General features: G+C 36.4%; 1 non-coding gene across 1 annotated transcript; it reads left to right on the top strand.

Annotated features, from left to right (window-relative positions):
* Window positions 1–17,298: 17,298 nt before the first annotated feature.
* TRNAV-UAC lies at window positions 17,299–17,371 on the top strand. The gene has a single exon. It is a non-coding gene; the product is annotated as a tRNA-Val (tRNA).
* The last annotated feature ends 2,412 nt before the right edge of the window (window positions 17,372–19,783 follow it).

Here is a 19,783-nt window from a genome sequence, read left to right as displayed (position 1 = left end):
CTTTGCCAAAACTAGGAATTAATTTCATGTATACAAAATTTTAGCCCACTACCTCTAACACAAGATTATCCAATATCTTGCATCTTCCATAAACAAACAAGCAAAAAAATAGTGCTTGAATGAATACTAAAACTCACCCTATGAATATTGTAATGTGAGAAAGGATTGTTGATAATTGCAAGAACGCAGGAGTATGATGAGTTGAGATGCATAATTTGTGGGAATATTATTATTATTTTTCTTCCCGAATTAATGATACATAAGTGCTTCTCTGGCTAAATGGATCAGCATGAGATGGAAGGCATAAAATAGGCACATATTTGGTAGAGATAAGATCACAAGTGGTGTCTCAAATTGTTCCTGGTCATAGATGTTTTATTACTCCCTGTGCAACACATACTCATAAAAGAGAGATGCAGAATAAAATAAAACTTTAAATTTTTATCAAGAATCTAAAATATTAATAATATTTATGGAAAGTAGTGCCTAGAAACAGATATTGTGGAGAGCTGTTTTCTTCCAGACAGCTGTGATTTTGCACTGCTGAGGCTCTGCAGAAGAGATGATCCTTCTGCAATCCACAGGGCTCCTTCCAGATACAGACACAGGGGAGTAAGGTTGGGACGGTGGTGCTGGGTTTACATAGCAGTTCTGTCTTGGTGAATCCCATCCACAGAAAGGTCTGTCACTATTCTTGATTACCTGATCTACCTGATAACTGTTATAACTGAATAACTGATAACCTAAACCTGTGTTTTTTAAAAGCTGTGAGTAATCTCATTAAGTTATTAATCTGATGACCTTCAGGGAAGCAAAAATAGGAAACTCTGAGTAAATGCTGAAAGAATGCATCTTTCTATTTCTTAAATTTCCTGTCATTTTGTTTCAGTTCATGTACTTGGAGGGGGTGGCATATACTTTATTTTTATTTTTATCTTAAATTTATTGCTGCAGTCTCATTGTGAGCTACCCTCTCTTGTTTTATGGGCATCAGTCATTCACAGATCACTGTTTGAAATACCATGCAGGAGAAAATGAATATGATTAATACAGCATCTAGGTTGGCATCTCTAGCTCCTAAACTGCCATTCCAAGGTCAAACAGGACTCCTACTGCTGCTTCATGGGAACGTTACACACAGGTCACCATTTGCTTCAAATGAATCTTGTCCATATGCCTGATAATTCATTTGCTTATGCAGTTCTTTTCCTATTATGTTCTTAGCTTAGATGAAGGGAGAAGTAATTAAAATGTACCCAAGTCTACTGAAAAAGGGGAAAAAAATGCTGCTTTTTCTATGCAAAGTATCTAGAGTTTCAATGCATTTAAATTGTAAATTTTTTTATGATGTACAGCACCCAAATCCTCTCTGAGGATAATGCAATGTAATGTTACATATAAAACAATGTAACAATGTCTGGAAAATACTCAGATACCCGATAGCAGTTACCCCAGCTGTTAACCTAAATGATGAAGTCTTGCTGTCAAACCAGCCCCTGGAAAGGTGCAGAAAGTAATCTTGCACCTACAAGAAGGAGGAAACTTCAACATTCAAAATATATTCTGTTTCCTATCCTACCTCTGCTGAGTCCAGAAAGAATCCAGCTCATGATTTAGGTACTATGGGTCTCAAGTGCTTTGCAATGGAAATGGCCAGGGCAGTTAGAACATGTCCAGGCAGCAGCTCCACCCAAAGAGCCTGCTCTGCATGTAGTTTATCTCTCCTTGAGTGTTTGTGCAATGGCACCTATGTAGACATCATCCCAGTTTCCAATGAGATAAGCTGAGGTGGGTGTTAGAACTCTACATACCACAATGATGGAGACACAACCTTCTGTAAGCCAGATTTCAGTGCAGTTATCCAAGCAGACTAAAAATATTTGTAATAATCTTCTTATTTCTTATCCTCTGCATAACACTAAGTGCTACGAATCCCATGTTCACAACTGACTTTTGTCCAATTTTATTCCTACAAAGAACTGTGTGTGCCTCCAGCAATGCAAATCAATTCTACTTCAATGTTTTAAAACTTGTACCATTTTGAGCTTCACTTCTAATTTCTTTCAAAAGAACATCAGCTCATTCCATGTTGGTCCGATTTTTCTCAGTTTAATAAATGAACACTTGATTATGTTGAGACATAGGACAATTTGTCTTTGTTGATATTCTTAGTGGTATACCTAAATATTATTTAGATGAAGCCACTTTCCAACGAAATTATTCTCTGCAGGGGCCTGAAAGTGGCAATTTTTTTTTTTTTTAAATTGGAATCTGTGCAGTGCTTCACGCATGTGAATAGCTGGAAGCAGTTGCTTATGGAATTTTAATAGCTAGATTATAACCTCTATTTCTACAAAGAGGCACAGTTATTACAGTTTGAAGTATGTTGTAATTTTTTAAAAGTAATTGTACATGGATTCTCCTAAACCAATAATACATCTCAGACTGATTTCTTACATTTAATATACACTCTGACACAGAGTGGAAATGTGAGTCTTCAGCGTGAGCCTTCAGAACTAAGGAAGAAAATTGCAGTTAAATGATGTTTATACAGAAGACCTCTTTTCCTTCTGTAAATTTTAAGTGTAGATTTAAATCTTTCTCCACTGGTATGATTAAGAGTCAAAAGGGAAAAAGAAAGGTGTGCGTGTGTGTGTAGGAATGGTACACCCAGCTGCAGATACAGATTCTGTTCTCAATTTAGTCCATTACTAGGTCTTGTGGAAGTTGTATTTATTGGTGATTTCGTCTGCTTATGGCATAAACACATTCCTACAAAGTCATCCTTTTCTCTGTGAAATCTCATCATAATGGGAATCAACTTCTGTATCATCTATCTGTTTCTATAATTTATATATATCTAAATATATTCTTTGTAACCTTCATGCCAATTTTAGTCAACTACATTGAAATGGCGTTAATTACTCTGACTGCTGGGGCAGAGACCAGACAAACTCGAAGTGGTGCAGTGAGCAACCTAGGGGCAGAAAAATTCTCACACTGTTTGCACATTAGTGGAACCTGTCTAAATGGAGGCTCTTGTGGGCATGGGTGATGAGTTGATGGTCCAATTAGATGATCTTAGTGGCCTTTTCCAACCTTAATGATTCTATGATTCTATCAGTATTTTGATGTCAGAAATGGGACTGAGCAATACTGCCACATGAAAAGCTGATAAGCAATTGAGATGGAATTTTCTTTCCCCTCCAGTAACTCTAGGTCCTATCTTGTCTCAGCAGCCACCAGGTGAGACATCTAAACATTTCAGTGAAAAGTGGCTCATCTGACTGATTTGCTTCTCCTTTGTCCAAGGGATATCTGATTTTGACTGAAGAAGCCTCTTAAGAAATACTGTTTCATGTTCAAAGATTTATAGAAATTTTGAAAAATCTGCATGTCCTGCTCCTTTTTCCTTCTGATAAAGAAGCTTAGTGCTTGTAAATACAATAAGAAATCTACTATTAGTGATTTAATCTGTGTTTAAAGCAGCAATTCAGTTCAGAAAATCCAATTATTTTTTGTTTGTTTTGGTTTGGATCTCTATTGTCTCCAGATAGGCAATGACAAGCTAATATCATCTGTGTGTAGATGGATATGGAAGCTGCAGTGCTTTGCAGAGTGACCTGAAGTAAGGAAGACATCTACAGGACAGTTTCTTATTCCAAACTTTATTTGCAGTGTACTTGTTTGATCCAGCTTATCAGAATATATTTAAGGCAAATTAATCTCTAATCTTCTTATGTGAGAGATGTGGGCAAAAAGCAAAAAGCATAACCACTGCAATCAAACAATGTTATCCATTGCACCACATTAATTGTATGCGTTTGTGTCTGCACTGAATTCTTGATTCTAGTGGAGAAATAAGCATCTTGGCTTCATATGAGCGAACTATCTCAGGAAGATAGAACTTCTGAAGATCTCTTAGACTAATTATAGACTTCTCATAGAATCATAGAATGGCTTCGGTTGGAAGAGACCTCAAGGATCATCAAGCTCCAACCCCCCTGCCACAGACAGGGCCATAAACTCCACATTTAATACTAGACCAGGCTGCCTAGGGCCCCATCCAACCTGGCCTCTTGTTTTACAGAAAAAACAATTTATATATCCTTTTCATGTATGGATACAACTTAAATATATGAGAGTGTTTAACAGTTACCTTAATACATTTGAGGGAGCTTAGTACATCTCCAGTGCTTTTTGCCCATTCCATCCTATAGTACATTTGTTTCATATCCACAGTACTCCAGAAATTCCCATTACTTTTATTCTGAGCTAAGGACATAGTCTGCAATCTGTAACAGCCTTTAACACAGTGCATTCCTTGCCATTTCTTCTCATCCATTCCATTCTTAGTGTGCATACAAAACAGATCTTGTACCAAATCACAACTTTTGGATAAAAATCTTTCCTGGTCTCTTTTCTTTTTTCTTTTTTTTTTTAATTAGAGGCTTTTCATTTACTTAATCATCCGTAAATAAATAAATAAATAAATAAATCACTTCATTCCATTTTCATCTTTTCTGAAATGTATCCACCGTTCCTGACAAGGTTTTAGCAGATTTAATAAATATAATGATTTCCCATCTCTACTAACATTACTTTTCTGAGCCATCCTTCGAACGTGTTTGGGCTTTTTTATAGTAGCATTACACTGATGATTCATGGTCATCCTGCAATTAACAAGTACATCCAGATCTTTGTTATCTTATCTGTGTGTTAAGCCCCCAGCTACTAACGGAAGTCCTTATTAGTCCTTAATAGCACATACAACCTTATACAACCTTATATTTTCTAGCATTTATTGTTTTCCTTTCAATTGAGACATTCAATCTTCAAGGTTATCTCTTCCTTTTTGAACTGTTATCTGTTCCTTTTTGAATCTTTCTCTCTACTGATAATACCTCCTAATTTCGTGCCCCTGTGCTGGTGCCTTTTATACTGTCATTGTTAATATAAGTTTTAAACAGAAGTGGTCAGGAGATTTTTTTATTATTATTTTTGCACGCTGTACCATTTATATCTCCTTGAATTTCATCTTCATTATGGGGAAAAAAAATCTTGGGAAATGAGTTTGTTCTCAGCTGTGAATATGCAGGTATTAATTTTATACAGTGTGTTTGAAATGCCAGGAGGAAAAAAAATAGAGTTGATATTTCGTATCTGCCATAAGAAATCTATAAGTTAATAGGATAAAATTTGAAACAAATGAGCAACTCACCAAATGTAAGAACATATTTAAGGATTAAAATACAGTAGGCTTGTTGATGTAGGAAAAGCTCCAGTTTTTGCTTACAAGTTTTGATCTGCAGATTCCAAACCTCATAGTTTTCAGAAAACTGTCAATAGTCAGTGTTTGCTGCATCCAGACCTTTGATGACAGACTTTTGCCCCTGTTCCCTCAGGGCTGCCTTCCAGAGCCGATTCTATCATCTCCTCTTCTACCATCTCTCAGGACTTACTTTCATCTGAGCTTATAAACTTACTGGGGCCTGGCTAATTCAATCCGTGAAACACTCCAGTGGTAGTCCTAAGGATTTCTAATTCCAGGAGTGTAATTCAAATCACAGGCTGTTCATCCCATGTGTGTGCACTTCAGAAGAAAGGCACACATCACTGTTGGGTAGCACCTGACTCGAATGATGTCTCAGATATTCCTCTTTGTTGGAGTCATTATGACATCTCAGTTCCCCTAGTTGCTATAGCAAACAATGGAAAAGGGGAGAATGGTTTTGGGCAGAACACCGCAGATAAAAAAGATATGTTAAATGGAGCTACGTCAATGTAGTTGGCATGAAGTGGCACAAACAGCTTGGCTATAAAGCCCTTCTTTATAGATAGGGAATTTGGAATGGTGAGGATCAACACCCTCTGCCAAAAATCTCTTGAGCAGTTGAATTGGGGATGCAATTGAAAAGGGGACCTTTTGTGCACAGATACAGGTGACCGATTATAGTCTGACACAGATTTAAGAAAACATCACTGTATCTTCCATTGCCTTCCCAGAGTAATAGATTAGATGTGTTGATACATAAAGTAAAAGAAATTGTGCTTCCTGGGTACTCAATTTCCAGTGCAAGCTCATCCTTAACTATGGGCATATGAGTGCAGGTAGGTGTGACAAATGCACATTCAAGTACTGAGATCAAATCAACTCTTAGTGCCATGAATTTCAGCTCAGAAAGTTAAACAGCATGACTGCTTTCTTCTACATTAAGGAAGACAAGCATAGGAATTTCAAGGAGTCCAGTATGCCCATAAAATTGCTGTGGAGTTTGATAACTGCTGTTGCAAGAGCTAAAAGCTCTGAAAACTGGTTTCCATCTCTTCCCAAGCTGTCACCTACCAGATAACTTCAGAAATTTACTTCACTTTATTCTGCCTCAGTTTCCCTATCTATAATATATATATATATACACTGAATTGACTGTACAATTTTTTAATAGCTAAGTAATTATAATATTTTTTTATTCAATAATAGTTCCATTTAATTAAATTTTTTTTTTTTTGACCATTTCCTTTAAATGTGTTTGCAGAGAAAACAGAGCAGCATCCAGTCATAATGCTGAACAGCCGAAGTCAAATAATTCTTACCAAAGAAATAAGGTAATCATACAAAGGACAATGTGGGATACAGAAATATCCAAATTGAAATAAGCTTTTAAAATGAGAGCTGCAGGAAGAGCGCAGAATATTAATTATGGCTATTATTTACATTTCAGAATTCTATAGCAGAATTTATTTGAAACAAGCTTTCCAAACTATATATAGATCCTGTTGAGAGGCTTCACAGCGAGAACCTTTTCTTTAGCCTCTCTTCCTGGAGGATGGCATTGAGTTGATACAGGATACCTACCTCAGAAGTTGTGCAAAACACTTTTTATCTGAAGACTCCAGTCAATCCCAGCTTCCAGGGAAATTGTGTTTAGTTATTCAAAGCACACATGAAAGGCAGTTCATCCGAAGTTTAAAAACAATGACAATCTTGTTTCCTCAGTGCTGTTGCTGAGTTTCTGGCACCTTGAGAGAGACTTCTTTGCCTGCATGTTAAATCTGCAGCCTTTTATTGGAGAAAGCATAAAATGAACATGTTGCACTGAAATTTTGGAGCATATACCTTTTGTTCTTTTTGCAAAATTATAGGCTAATCTGTAGTAGGCTAGAAATTCAGTTGAGAGGAAATCAGTTTCCAAATATGCAGAGATATTTTTATTCTCCTCTCACTATGAAGACACTCTACAAGCAAGGCTACTTTTAGCAATACAAGAGTGGAAACCTGTCCTATAATGGAAATCAGTGTTAAAATTCTCGTTATGTCCAATGAAATCATGACTTACCTACAATAATCTTTTGCAGTGACTTTATAATTTCTCTGGAGAAGCAGAGAGATTTTCTTCTCCTCAGATTCACATTTAGGCTGAATTCAATAAGCTATGGCATATATCCACATAGGGCTGAGAGGATGGGCTTTGGTGGAGGTCTGTAAAAATAATATAAAGCTCATTTGTGCAGCAGTGTAAAGGATATGTTTTGTCATCACAAACATTATTGAATGTTATACCTACAGATAATAATAATAAAATCCAAAATATGCTTGCCCTCACTCTAAGCAATATACAGGAAAAAATGAAAAAGAAACCAGCTTGTAACAGACATCAGATAAAATAAATCTAGTATTTGCAGCTGAGTTTAGTACCTAGTGCAGCTCCAGCTATAATGAGGCTCTAAGATCGAAGCCTTTGCAGTTTCTGGAAAACAAAAAGAAACCCAAAGAAATCAAATTAAAACAAAGAAACTAACAAACGACAACAACAAAACTGAGAAACTAAAAAACAAACAAACAAAATTGCAGTGAACTCTTTTCTCTAGGATAGACATATGCAATAGACAGGACAATAGACAGGACAAAGGCTGGCAGAGCTCTATGGCTTCCTGCCGTCCCAGGCCTCCAAAATAAAGAAAAAATACCAAGGATTCTGAAAGTAAAAATGAGTACTTTCGGGTTCAGAGACCTGAATGTCTCTCTGCCCTTGCAAAGGGACCAATACTCGTTGGCTTTCCAACAGGGCTATGAGCAGGAATGCATAGAATCCTGTCTTATTTTGGGCCATATCTATGCAGATGTTCCTTCCTACTGGCAGAGGTGGATGGAAATGAACCACTGACCACCGGTTGGACCATTATCAATTAAAAAGTAAACAGGAAAAAGCAGAACACTGGGCAACTATTTCTCTACATTTCTGTGACAATGAATGGTTCTGTGTGTATCTATGACAACGCTAAAAGGATGGAGATGATGTCAGCGTTCACAGAATGTGCCTAAGTATAAACCTACAAGCTGCACAAGAACAACGGAAGTAGCAAAATTAATTAGTGGCAGCTAAGCAAGGGAGACTAGAGATATTCACAGACAGAAATAAGAATGCAAGCAGTATCATCTCCAAGATTTCAGTGAAGAAGGTAAAGGAAAGAGCCTGGAGAACAATGAAGAAACAATTATCTTTAAAAAAGACCACAAGAAAAGAAAAATCTGCTTGTATTAAATTAAATGTACATTTTTTTACACCAAAAACATGCAGCAAAAAAATGGGCAGAAGGCAAAAGGACAACAAAAGGACCTGCAGTGCATTGACAGCAACACCAGGAAGCTTGAGATGACCTTCTACTACAATAATGCCTGGTTTCCTAAGAATTTCTGCCTTGTGATTGATCACTTTGCTGCTTTGCATTTTAATACTCTTGCTCATAATTAGGGCACTCAAAATAAATTTTCTAATGTGTAGCTTTCCCTTATCAAATGAGTATAAGATCTCAGTGAGATCTTTCACCTTCTCTGGCAGGAGGAGCAGCACACAGGCAGACAAACAGGTACATATGGGCAATGATTACACTTACTTCAGGTGGGATTCAGCTCCAGATGGTAAAACCCTGGATTTCAGTCTCTATGTAGAAATGCATACATGTAAGTGAGGTAGTTAAACTCCCATATTAACAATGAATATTTGTTTGATATAATTACCTACATATACGTCATCAGTTCCATTTTAATTATGCTGTGGTTCATGGCACAGACACGACCAAGGACTTATACGACAGCTATGTGATATTGAATTGATACCTAAAGACCAGGTGCAATATTCTAGATATCTGAAAAGACATGAGGAGACCTACATCCTGGTAGCAAAATCAACATCCTAATAAAAAAAAAAGTTGAGAAAATCTGGACTGACTTGCCCTAAAGTGTTGCACCTACTAAGGCAAGTACTTATCCAGGCTCTACTGACCATATTAACTACATTTTTGTTGACTATAGCTTAGAATTTCTCATCACATTTAAACATCAAAATATAGTCTGTTGCAGACTGGAGTGGAGTCCCATGCCGCATTTCTGTTGGAAACATAACTGACTTGACCATGAATAATTGGGGAATGAATAATGCATCAAAGAATCATATAAAGTAGATTAGGAAAAAAAATAAATCATAACACAATACCTTCAATAAAAGAATCAATCTATCAGGTTAATTGTTAGGCCACAGGCTTAAGTGTGTTACAAAAACAGGGCAATACTGTGAAAAAAAAAGATCAAAAGTGATTTATGCAAAGTGAAACTTTCAAATGCAATAACATGAAATACTTTTAATTTTTCTTTGAACCTCTGAGCACCTATCTTCTTACCATATTAATTCTTTTAATTCTTTTTCTCCAGTTCTTTTTTTTTTTTTTTCTGTAGCAATGTGCTCATTATCATCCCACTTTCAGAAATGAAAAATTTCCTAATTAATTAGCACTTCAGTTAGAGGTATTTAAATATAATTACACTTTTGGAGCTTTAGGGTTTAAAGTAAGTCTGATGAAAGTTAACACTAAAGATGTTTGTGTAGAATTCATACCTGAAAAAAAATTATTTAGGTTTATTCCGAGATAAGTATCAACCTGGAACAATGAGCCAAATAATGGAGATTGTATTGCAAAACTCTCCCCTTGTATAAGGCACTTTATTAAATGACTTTTTGGGTTAGGGAAAGATTCTTCACCAGAGGGTGGTGGGCACGGAACAGGCTGCCCAGGGCAGTGGGCACAGACCCAAGCTGCCTGAGTTCAAGGAGTTTTGGGACAACACTCAAATATAGAGCTTGGATTTTGGCTGGTCCTGTGTGGAGCCAGAGGTTGGACTCAGTGATCCTTGCAGGTCCTTTCCAACTCTGAATATTCTTTCATATCTTATAGCTCAGGAAAATTGAGTTGTCTCATTCTGTTATTCTCCTTATGATTTAATCACTACTTCAAAAGCAGCTGAGACCCATCTTAATACAGAAATCCTTATTTACAAATGTATGAATTTTTGAACTCAATTACATTTGATCGCAATTCATTTCCATTATAATAAATCTGGGTGGAGAAGAATATCTTTTATAACTCTACCACTGAAGAAATGTTACAGTGTGGGCTGGAGCTTTTTTCCTGCCCCCCGTCTGCATGTAAACTGCACAGGAACTCTGTAACTGCTATTTACTGGAAATCTAATGGCCATGTAGTCTGGGTTGCTGCTGATCCTCAGCACTTCTGAGGAAAACAATTTATTTTTGTCAAGAAATAACTCTGGAGTTAGAAGCAGCTTTCACTTTACTCATTTGTAGTTATAAACTCCTGTTTCATCTGTCAACTTCCAGTTTTCTTCTAATAACAGCCTTTGTCTTTATGCATGGCAAAATAAATCCAGAAAAACAGTATTTTTCATGACCGTTTTTTCAAGATGCCACAATACTTTCACGTAGACCATCAAGGGCCATTGCAACATTTCATGCCCCATCTGTGATAAATTATGAGGGTGCACTCTGCAGTTACAAAGCTATCATTTGAGTCAATGTTTGTGCTAAAGTGCTATTTTCACCCCCTGCTAACAGCTCTGTTGTTCACTGGTCACAGCTCCTTTTTCAATTTATTATTTTGGCAGCTCAAAACAGGTGATTTTTTCCCTGAAAGCTGTGGGGCACTATACTGAAACAATTCTCTAATATTGATTTAGAAAGAGTACTTATTAGCTTTTGTTTTCAGTCACTACGTTGTCTCAGCACCTGCAAAATTACTTCTAATAGCAGTGTATTAGATTCTTTGAAAAGCAAGGGCCTGGAGATAGGTTGGTCTTTCATTTTAAAATGTCTTTTTCTTGCAAATGCAGTAATTATGGAAATGTGCATTTTTAAATAGGCAATATTGTTTGTTTACAGTGCAGTAGTATTCAGATTTCTCACTAAAAAATCTAGGCTCTGTTGTGCTGGGGACAGACTTCACACAAAGGAAAAGATTATAAATGCTCTGGGATAGTTTTAATGTCATATTAGCCCTCATTTTAGCCCATCTTTTTTCTATTTTTCAAATTAGTTCTAGTTTATTTTTAGTATTATTAATAATAGGAATATAAATTCTGAAGCAGCTCTGAGGAATAAAACATTTGAGAGACAGTTAGGAATTAATGTTGACAGAGTTTAAAACTCAGACATTAACAGTAGCTTTCAGGAAAACTATCTGATGTGAACAGGCAATTAATTATTATTTGACTTCCTCCTCCCTGAAAATAAAAAAATCAAACAAGCAAAAATACATAAAAGGACTTTGTATCTGTAAGCTTGTAACAGAGAGTTGTTTTTCTTCTAAATAGAAAGGAGATTTACTGGTCTGTGATGGATGTTTAAAAAGAGGTGTCATTTTTCATATAGATTCTTTCGTAACATCTCCGTTTTGTCACTTAAATGCTAACTAATAACTGTAGTAGGCTTTATTGTCATTAGTAGCATTTATTTCTAAAGCTGGATGCTAAACATACTTTGTTTTTGCTCCTATCTTTCTGTATTTCCAGCTGAAATGATGGGAGAATAATTGGAATCAAAGGTGATAAGAAGATGAAATGTAAAGTGAAATCAAGTACTTATGCCAATCAATCAGTACCTGGATATATTACGGATAAATATAAATCTTGTCTTCCCAGAGCTGATAGTTTAGCACATCTCATAAGGCATATTTCTCATTTCAAAGACTCTATGATATAAATTAGCTTTTGTATTTGGAATACAGATTGCTGTTGCTCACTTTCTTTCCTGTTTTTCCTTGAATTCAAATGAGGAATCTCAATAAGCTTTGCGTTTTAAAAACATAAATCTTGAGAGACAGAGAGATCACAGTGATTTAGGGGTTTGATTTTGTGTATTCAGATGGAGAAGTTCATTTCTGTATATGTCTTCCTGCAGAATAGAATTTTGGGACAGAAGGTAGTAGAATAAGTAGTCGAATTAAAGACCATGACTGTAAGAATATACTCTAAAAATATTCCAGATGTTAAGGAAGTCAGAAGAAAGAGTAGGTGCTTTTAGTGAGCTTTGGCTGAATGCCTTTCAGTCTGCACTGGCTAGATGACACATTGGCCTCCTGCTGCTCCACAGGAAAATTTGGAACTCTGACCTGGAATGATGATGAACACTGTGAAGTGAAAATGCCATTCATATTGCTTGACTTCAGAAGGCCTACAAATACAGTTTGACATCTTCGCAAATGAATTCTGGCCATTTTAAGTAGGGACTTTAATGGCAGACAACTATGTCAATTCTAATACCATCACTGTGAAAACTGATAGGATAGCTGCAGTCCACTCAGGCTATGAGGGCTACCTATATCTATCGGTGTTGCAGATAAAGTCTTTCAAGAAGGCTGGTGTTGTAGATGCTGTCCTAGTCAGTCCCACAGGGATCCTTCAGTATGGTTATCAGGGATTAGTAGCTAGATTTGCTTTATTTCTATTTGAGGCCTTCTCTAAAAAGCATTGTCTTCAGAGCTATTGCTAGTGCTTATCCTGTTCTAAAATGAAGGTAATTATATCAGCCACTGGTATGGCATGTGTCTTTTCCACAGCTATCACATGAAATTTTGTGTACTCTTAGTAGAGCTTGGACGACTTATCTGGGTTTCACCTATGGGGCTCATACACTCCACAAAGTAGAACTGTGGTGATGTCTCCAGGACCTGTACTGTATCATCACATCATCCCTTAATGGCAATATGGTGGGATGTTCCTGCAACAGGGATGCTTATTAGTCAGATTGTGGACTGCAAAAGCAGCCGTGTTCTCACCCTGCCTTACTTCTTCTCATAGCAATGTTTAATGTTAGCAGGACTATGGCCATCTCAGCGTAAATTGAGATCAGGGATCTTGAATTCTGTGTTTTGTTTTGCTTTGTTTTCCACCTGGCAATTCTCTAAATGGTAGCAGCATAAAGCTGGAACTTTCTGTATGACATTTCATAAATCAAACTGCTTTATGATTTGTTAAGTAAAAGTGGAAGGACTGGAAACAAAGCATGTGCGTTCCATGTTAAAAATATGGTAGCTTTCATTACTAGTAGATCTCCCTTTCTATATATGTGTTTTAATGCGAGTAACCTTTTCCATAGTATAATTCAAATAGATCATTTCATAGAATTTTTGTGGATTAGAGATTCATTGGTGACTTTTGAGGAAAAGAATCTCCTATTTGTTTTTATGGAAGTGATAGTTATGGGTTCTCATTTCAATGCCTGAACTGTATAATGTGAATTAAAGACAAAACTTTGTGTCTCTCACATGCAACTTGTGTTACTTAAGTGCTAAATGTCTTTCACTTTTTTCTAAAAAAATTGTCAAAATATTCAAGAAGAAAGCGAAATAAAACATACTTTTACCATTCCTAAATTTTTTCATGCTAGATAACCAGTCTTTTTTATTTATTCTATTGGAAAGGCTCCTGTAAGTACATTATGATTATGTGTTTTAAATGTAAAATATTTTGTACTCACTTTGTAGATGATCCAGAAAATATCTTTATTTCACAAAAAATGATTTGATGGACATATAGGAGAGAGAAAGAAAATCAGATCGCAGAGAACTTGCACTACAAAACAGATTAATATGAATGAATTGCTTTTTTATGTCTTTCATCCATTTCTGCTTGTATCTGATGCACAGAAATATTTGACTTGTGGCAAACTTGACTGCAAATATTACGGCAATAACTTTATTTCTATTTTTTCTGCTATTCATACTTATTAATACGTGCCTAAACATCAGAATGAGCTTAACTGTATTGTTAAACTGGAGACATTACAGATGTGGGGTCTTGGACAGAGTTTGCATCTAATCAGTGTAAATCTGCAATTAAAAATGGAAGTAAATTACATTTGATAAAGAGTGGTTATCCTATCTCTCCCTGTATATGCCTTTTGGAAAATATTTCTGATATATAATCTAATCAAACTTGAAAAATCATTCTCTCATTAGACCAAAATTTAATCTCATAAAGCTCAAAATTCTATTTGTTCATAATTTCCTGAATTCTAGGGCATGTAATTTTCAGATTTGACCAGTGTTTCTGAGCTGCTAAGTGCTTTGGGTGTTTTACATAGAGGGATCTAAGAAAACCCCTCCCGTGTATAAACAATATTTAGAGGATGTGCCTGCTTAAAATTCAGACTCTTTATGTGGAGATTAATTACTCCGGATCATTGAACATATTCCTAAATAAAGAGTTTGGCACGTGCACTATGGATTTGTGTTAATTTAGTTTAACCAGTATAAGGAGCCAAAGGTACAAAGTCTGTCCTATGGCAAAATGTCACAACATGCTCCTTCGCATCAGGTGTAAAGGGCATTTCAGTGGGAGCAAGAAGTACTGAAAGCCCCACAAGGCAATTCAGCTGTTCACTTCTGCTATCAGAGGTGACTGTGAAAACATTACTCTTGATGGCATTAGATCTGCAAATTCTTTTCTAAAAGGGGAAATCATCTCGCTTCCATCACGTAAGCTTTTCTGAAAGGACTTACTGCCTTGACCAGTATGGAAAGGGCACAAGCAGTCAATGGACCATTTCCTACAGAAATTTTGTTTAAAGACTTTACTGTCAGAACATCTAACAGGTTGCTCTTGGGATAACCTTGTGTTGTGACAATGGTGTATTCTGTTGCTAAGCCGTATCAAGTGTCTGCAACCTCTGCCAAACCAATCTGCTTGAGATAAAACTGTCAGTAACGTTGTCTGTGAAAGCTTTGTTTATAGTAGCACTGTGTCGACTGAATTTTGCTAAAAGCCAAAGTAAATGACAAACTGATCAAACATCAACTATCTGTTCTTGGTGTTACTGACAGAAAGCGTCTTCCAATTGCCATGTTTTTCTGAGGCTCTGGGGAATATCTGTCCATCTTCTTAGGGCAAATGGAGATTTATCTCCTTGATCCAGAGGAACATCCTACAATCTGAAGCAGCTTAATGAAAAAGATACTGGTTATCTTAGTTTTATCATTATCTCTATTCACTGTAGCTGTTCATAATCAATTCTTCAGCATGTTAAATAACTATCTAAAAACTGTTTTACAATTAACAGTGCTGTAGGAGAAATAAACAGGTTCTGACAATATGTTTCTCATGCAAGATAAACACTATTTACCTTCAACCTGGCTCTGTTACATACATTGGGTCAAACAATAACAACACTAAAATGAAAAAGGTCAATTCTGCAGCAGACAGTGCACTGGTATGCTTGAGAAAGGAACATCAATTCTGGAGGCCAATAATACTCAAAGGAACAATGTGACACTATTTGACTGCCCAATCTGAAAGATAAGATATCTACTTATAGCTGGGTCAGCTGGGATAGCATTTGATAGAATTCAAGCTTCAACATGCTCAGAGTTTCATCTCGAAATGAAACCTTCAGTTAGACTTCCAGCATGTCATACTGAGTATTTTTCATGGCATCATGTTAATGTATTTCATTTATACTCTAATGAAGGAAAAAAAAAAAAGAAGAAAGAGTATTAGAAACTAATACAGAATGTCTGAACAGTCATACTTGTAAAGAAAGAAATTACCAAAATATAGGCAATGCATTGTGTTTTCTTGTTTTGTGTTGTGGGTTTTTTTTCTGTTTGTTTGCTGTTAAGAAAAATAAATCAGATTACCGTTAAAAATTAAACTATAAATATTATCTCTGTGAACGGCAGAGTACTTTGTATTTTCTATCAAAAATCCTCAAAGCAAAAAACAGGAATTAAATCCCGAAGCAACTATGCTAGAATGGCATTCTGTCACCAGGAAATTAAAACTTTATATCCTTGTGAAAATTCATTTTCCATATAAAAATTTTCAGAACAATGACAACACATTAAATTGTGCATGTTTTTTTGCTAATGCATACTTGAAATTCTTAAGAATCTTAGTCAACTGTTCATAAATTCAGAAATTCTTTTGTCTAATATAGAAAGCAAACTCTTGCCAACTGTGACAATAAATATAAACATTCTTCATTTTTATGAGCACTTCTATTTTAAATGAAATGAAGGAGGTCTGTAACAACAATCATGACTAAATATTATTAATCACAAAGAAGTATGTTTTATTCTGTGGAAACAAAAACAACAAGCAAACAGCTAAACCTGACAGTGTAAGCTGTAAAACAATAAAGCATGTTCAGTAGAGAAATAACGATGCCTTCACTGATTCCCGTGCAATACACAATAAATGTTTATATGCCATATGAAAGAATAATGTTGTGCTGTTTTTGCTGCACCAAATTAGTAAAAGGGGTCAAACAAACATGGTGAATACTTCAATGAGAAGAATCTATGTTTGTTTTGGAGATAAAAAACGTCTTGATAAAGAGGTGCTTTGCTGAAATGAATGAGATAAGATTTGTTAATCTAAATGTGATTCCTCTGAACATGACTGTGTTGTTTTCAGAGCTTCTCTCTCCAACTGGCTTTTGTGTTTGGAGAGCTGTGCCAGGCACACCTGGATATAACAGAGATGCCCTGGTACAACTCTATAGTCTGTGAAGTTCCTGTTGATAGTGGAAAAGTTGTTCATGCTATAATTCACAGGATGGCTTACAGACTTGACATTCAAACAGAATAAATTACTCTCTAGACTCCTTTGACTCCATATTAACTTTAAATGTTATTTATGCTTATTTCTGATATTTTCACTGAAGATGCCTCCATTAAATCTTGTGGCTTCTACCCTTTGTTTAAACTACCTTCCAGCCTATCTTCAGTAATTATTTGGAATGAGAGCTTTCTGACTTGGATTACAAATTGTGTCCATTCTTTAGGATTTGCTGTGTACTTTTTCCAAACCATGACACTGAATGTAAATATTGTGTAGAGGACTCAATGGATACAGCATAAAGTGTCTACACTGAGGCCAGTCTTCCCAACTACAGTTAAGATGGAGGGAGTGGGAGAGATCATTTCATGGTACAGTGTCATATTTGTGGTGGTTCCATAGTGTAGTGGTTATCACATCTGCTTTACACGCAGAAGGTCCTGAGTTCGATCCTCAGTGGAACCATCAGCACTAAACTTTAGTACAAATGTTCCATCTCTCTTATGAAGGAGAGGAGGAGAGAGCTTGGGGGGCTGTTCAACCTGGAGAGGAAAAGGCTTCCTCAGATGGGATTTTATCAGTATGTATAAACAAAGAGTGAAGAAGATGGAGATTTTTTCAGTGGTGAAATGGCACCGCATTTTAGAGGCAACTGGAAAACAGGAGGATCCGTCTGAGCAGCCCTTGTACAAAGGGCTGTGATCCTTATGGTCCTTTTCAACACAGGCCATTCTATGATTCTATCACAGAATCACAGAATTTGATGTGGGTTTGGAAGGGACCTCTAGAGACCATCGAGACCAACCCCCCTGCCAAAGCAGGTTCCCTACACCAGGTCGCACAGGTAGGCGTCCAGGCGAGACTTGAATATCTCCAGAGAAGGAGACTCCACAACCTCCCTGGGCAGCCTGTTCCAGTGCTCCGTCACCCTCATCGTGAAGAAGTTCTTACGCACATTCGTGCAAAACTTCCTATGCTGCAGCTTATGTCTGTTTCCCCTCGTCCTGTCTCCACGTACCACTGAAAAGAGACTGGCCTCACCACTATGGCCGCCACACCTCAGATATTTATAAACCTGGATCAGGTCCCCTCTATGATTCTATGATTCTATAATTCTATGATTCTATGATTTTATGATTCTATGAAAAACATCTAGGTTCTGTGCAGGTACCACAAAAGATTCCTCTGATATTCCAGAGCATCTCACGAATCACTGATTGCTAATACTTAGGCAGTTCAGTTATATCACATTATATTATATATAATTATATATAATGAATTATATAACACAATGGGTTGGATAGAAAGGGACCTTAAAGATTATCTAGTTCCAACACCCCTGCTAGGGACAGAATTATGCCCATGAATAAATAATGAATAAAATCAATTCCAGATTGTTGTTAGGAGTGCTACTCTTAAACTCCAAAGAACAAGAAGTGGCTCCATTTTCCCTTTGCATTCTTAAGATGCTTTTAAATAAGAAGCAAGGGAAATGTGCATCTTGCTCCTCTTTCTTCTAAAACCTGGCTTTTGAAACCATCCTTTTGCTGCTGCTGGAAATTTTGCTTGAAGACAGCTAGGCAATAACATTTGCTAAAGTTTTTTTCCACTGGGTCAATTATATGTGTAAGAAAACATTCCAGCTAAGAGTTTCAACATTTGCAAAGCATTTTTGTTTAATTTATTTATTTTTAGAACTAAAATTTCAGCTTATTTCTTTCCAGAATACATTCAATTGCCCAAACATTCTTTCACAACAAAGAGAAGTGCCTTAATATAATTATTATTAGAGATTCAAAACAGAAGTATCTATTTAATCAGGAGGAGGCATTTTGTCTGTTGGGTTTTTAAATACAATGATGACAATGGCAAATGATTAGTTAATTATGATACGAAAATTACATCTAATCTCTACTGATTTGTAAGAGTGTGAGGCTGCTTCATTCTTGATCTTTGTCATAAGAATCTGCATAAAGATGAAGTGGAACTGCTTTTCTTGTAATATCATGGATCTTACCCTGACAGTTTCTGTTAATTCATATTTTATTGAATTAAAATTGTTATTCCTAGTACAATAATCGAGGATTGTCATAAGTGATGACCCAGAAATGGAGTCTCCCCTGTACAGTGCTCTGTATTTTTTTATGAGAGAGCTCTTGTTCCCAAATCTTGCCATCTCCACAGACATGGAGCCAAATCTCGGATAAATTAAGATGTGCATAATGCTAGACAAAGTTCATGCAAACAGCTTCCCAATTAACTCAAGGCCTTTAAACATGGAGTTAACATACAAAAGTCATCTTGCTAGTTGCATGTCAGAGCTGACAGAAATTGCTTTAATATTTAGACTGCTACTGTTAAAGTGTATTTCCTTTTTAGTCCAAACTAGATAGCAAGATGCTTAAAGTGCACTTTCTCAAAATATATGGCCATCATATAAACTGTTTCTTCAGAGAAGATCCAACAGTGTGTCCATACAGTCCAGAAAGCCAACCGTATGCTGGGTTGCATCAAAAGAAGTGTGGCCAGCAGGTCAAAGAAGGTGATCCTCCCCTTTGAAGGCATTCAAGGTCAGGCTGGACCGGGCTCTGAGCAACCTGGTGTAGTTGTATGTATCCTTGTTCCTTGCAGGGGACTTGGACCAAATGACCATTAGAGGTCCCTTCCAACTCAAAAGTTTCTATGATTTGATGTATCTATTTCTCAGCTTTTTCCTGATATTAGTTTTGCCATTTCAGATTGCATAGATCAGACAGATCCTGTCAATGCAAAATCTGCTAATACGTAGCCCAATCAGCAGAGGATTATTAGTATTCTGATGTTTATATTGGTCACAAGTATACTTAGCAATCAGCTTCAAACTTTCCTAATGGAAAA

This window comes from Meleagris gallopavo, chromosome 3, assembly GCF_000146605.3.
Source record: "Meleagris gallopavo isolate NT-WF06-2002-E0010 breed Aviagen turkey brand Nicholas breeding stock chromosome 3, Turkey_5.1, whole genome shotgun sequence".
Lineage (NCBI taxonomy): Eukaryota > Metazoa > Chordata > Aves > Galliformes > Phasianidae > Meleagris > Meleagris gallopavo.
Note: the sequence above shows the minus strand (reverse complement) of the source record. Positions and strands in the feature narration are given on the sequence as shown.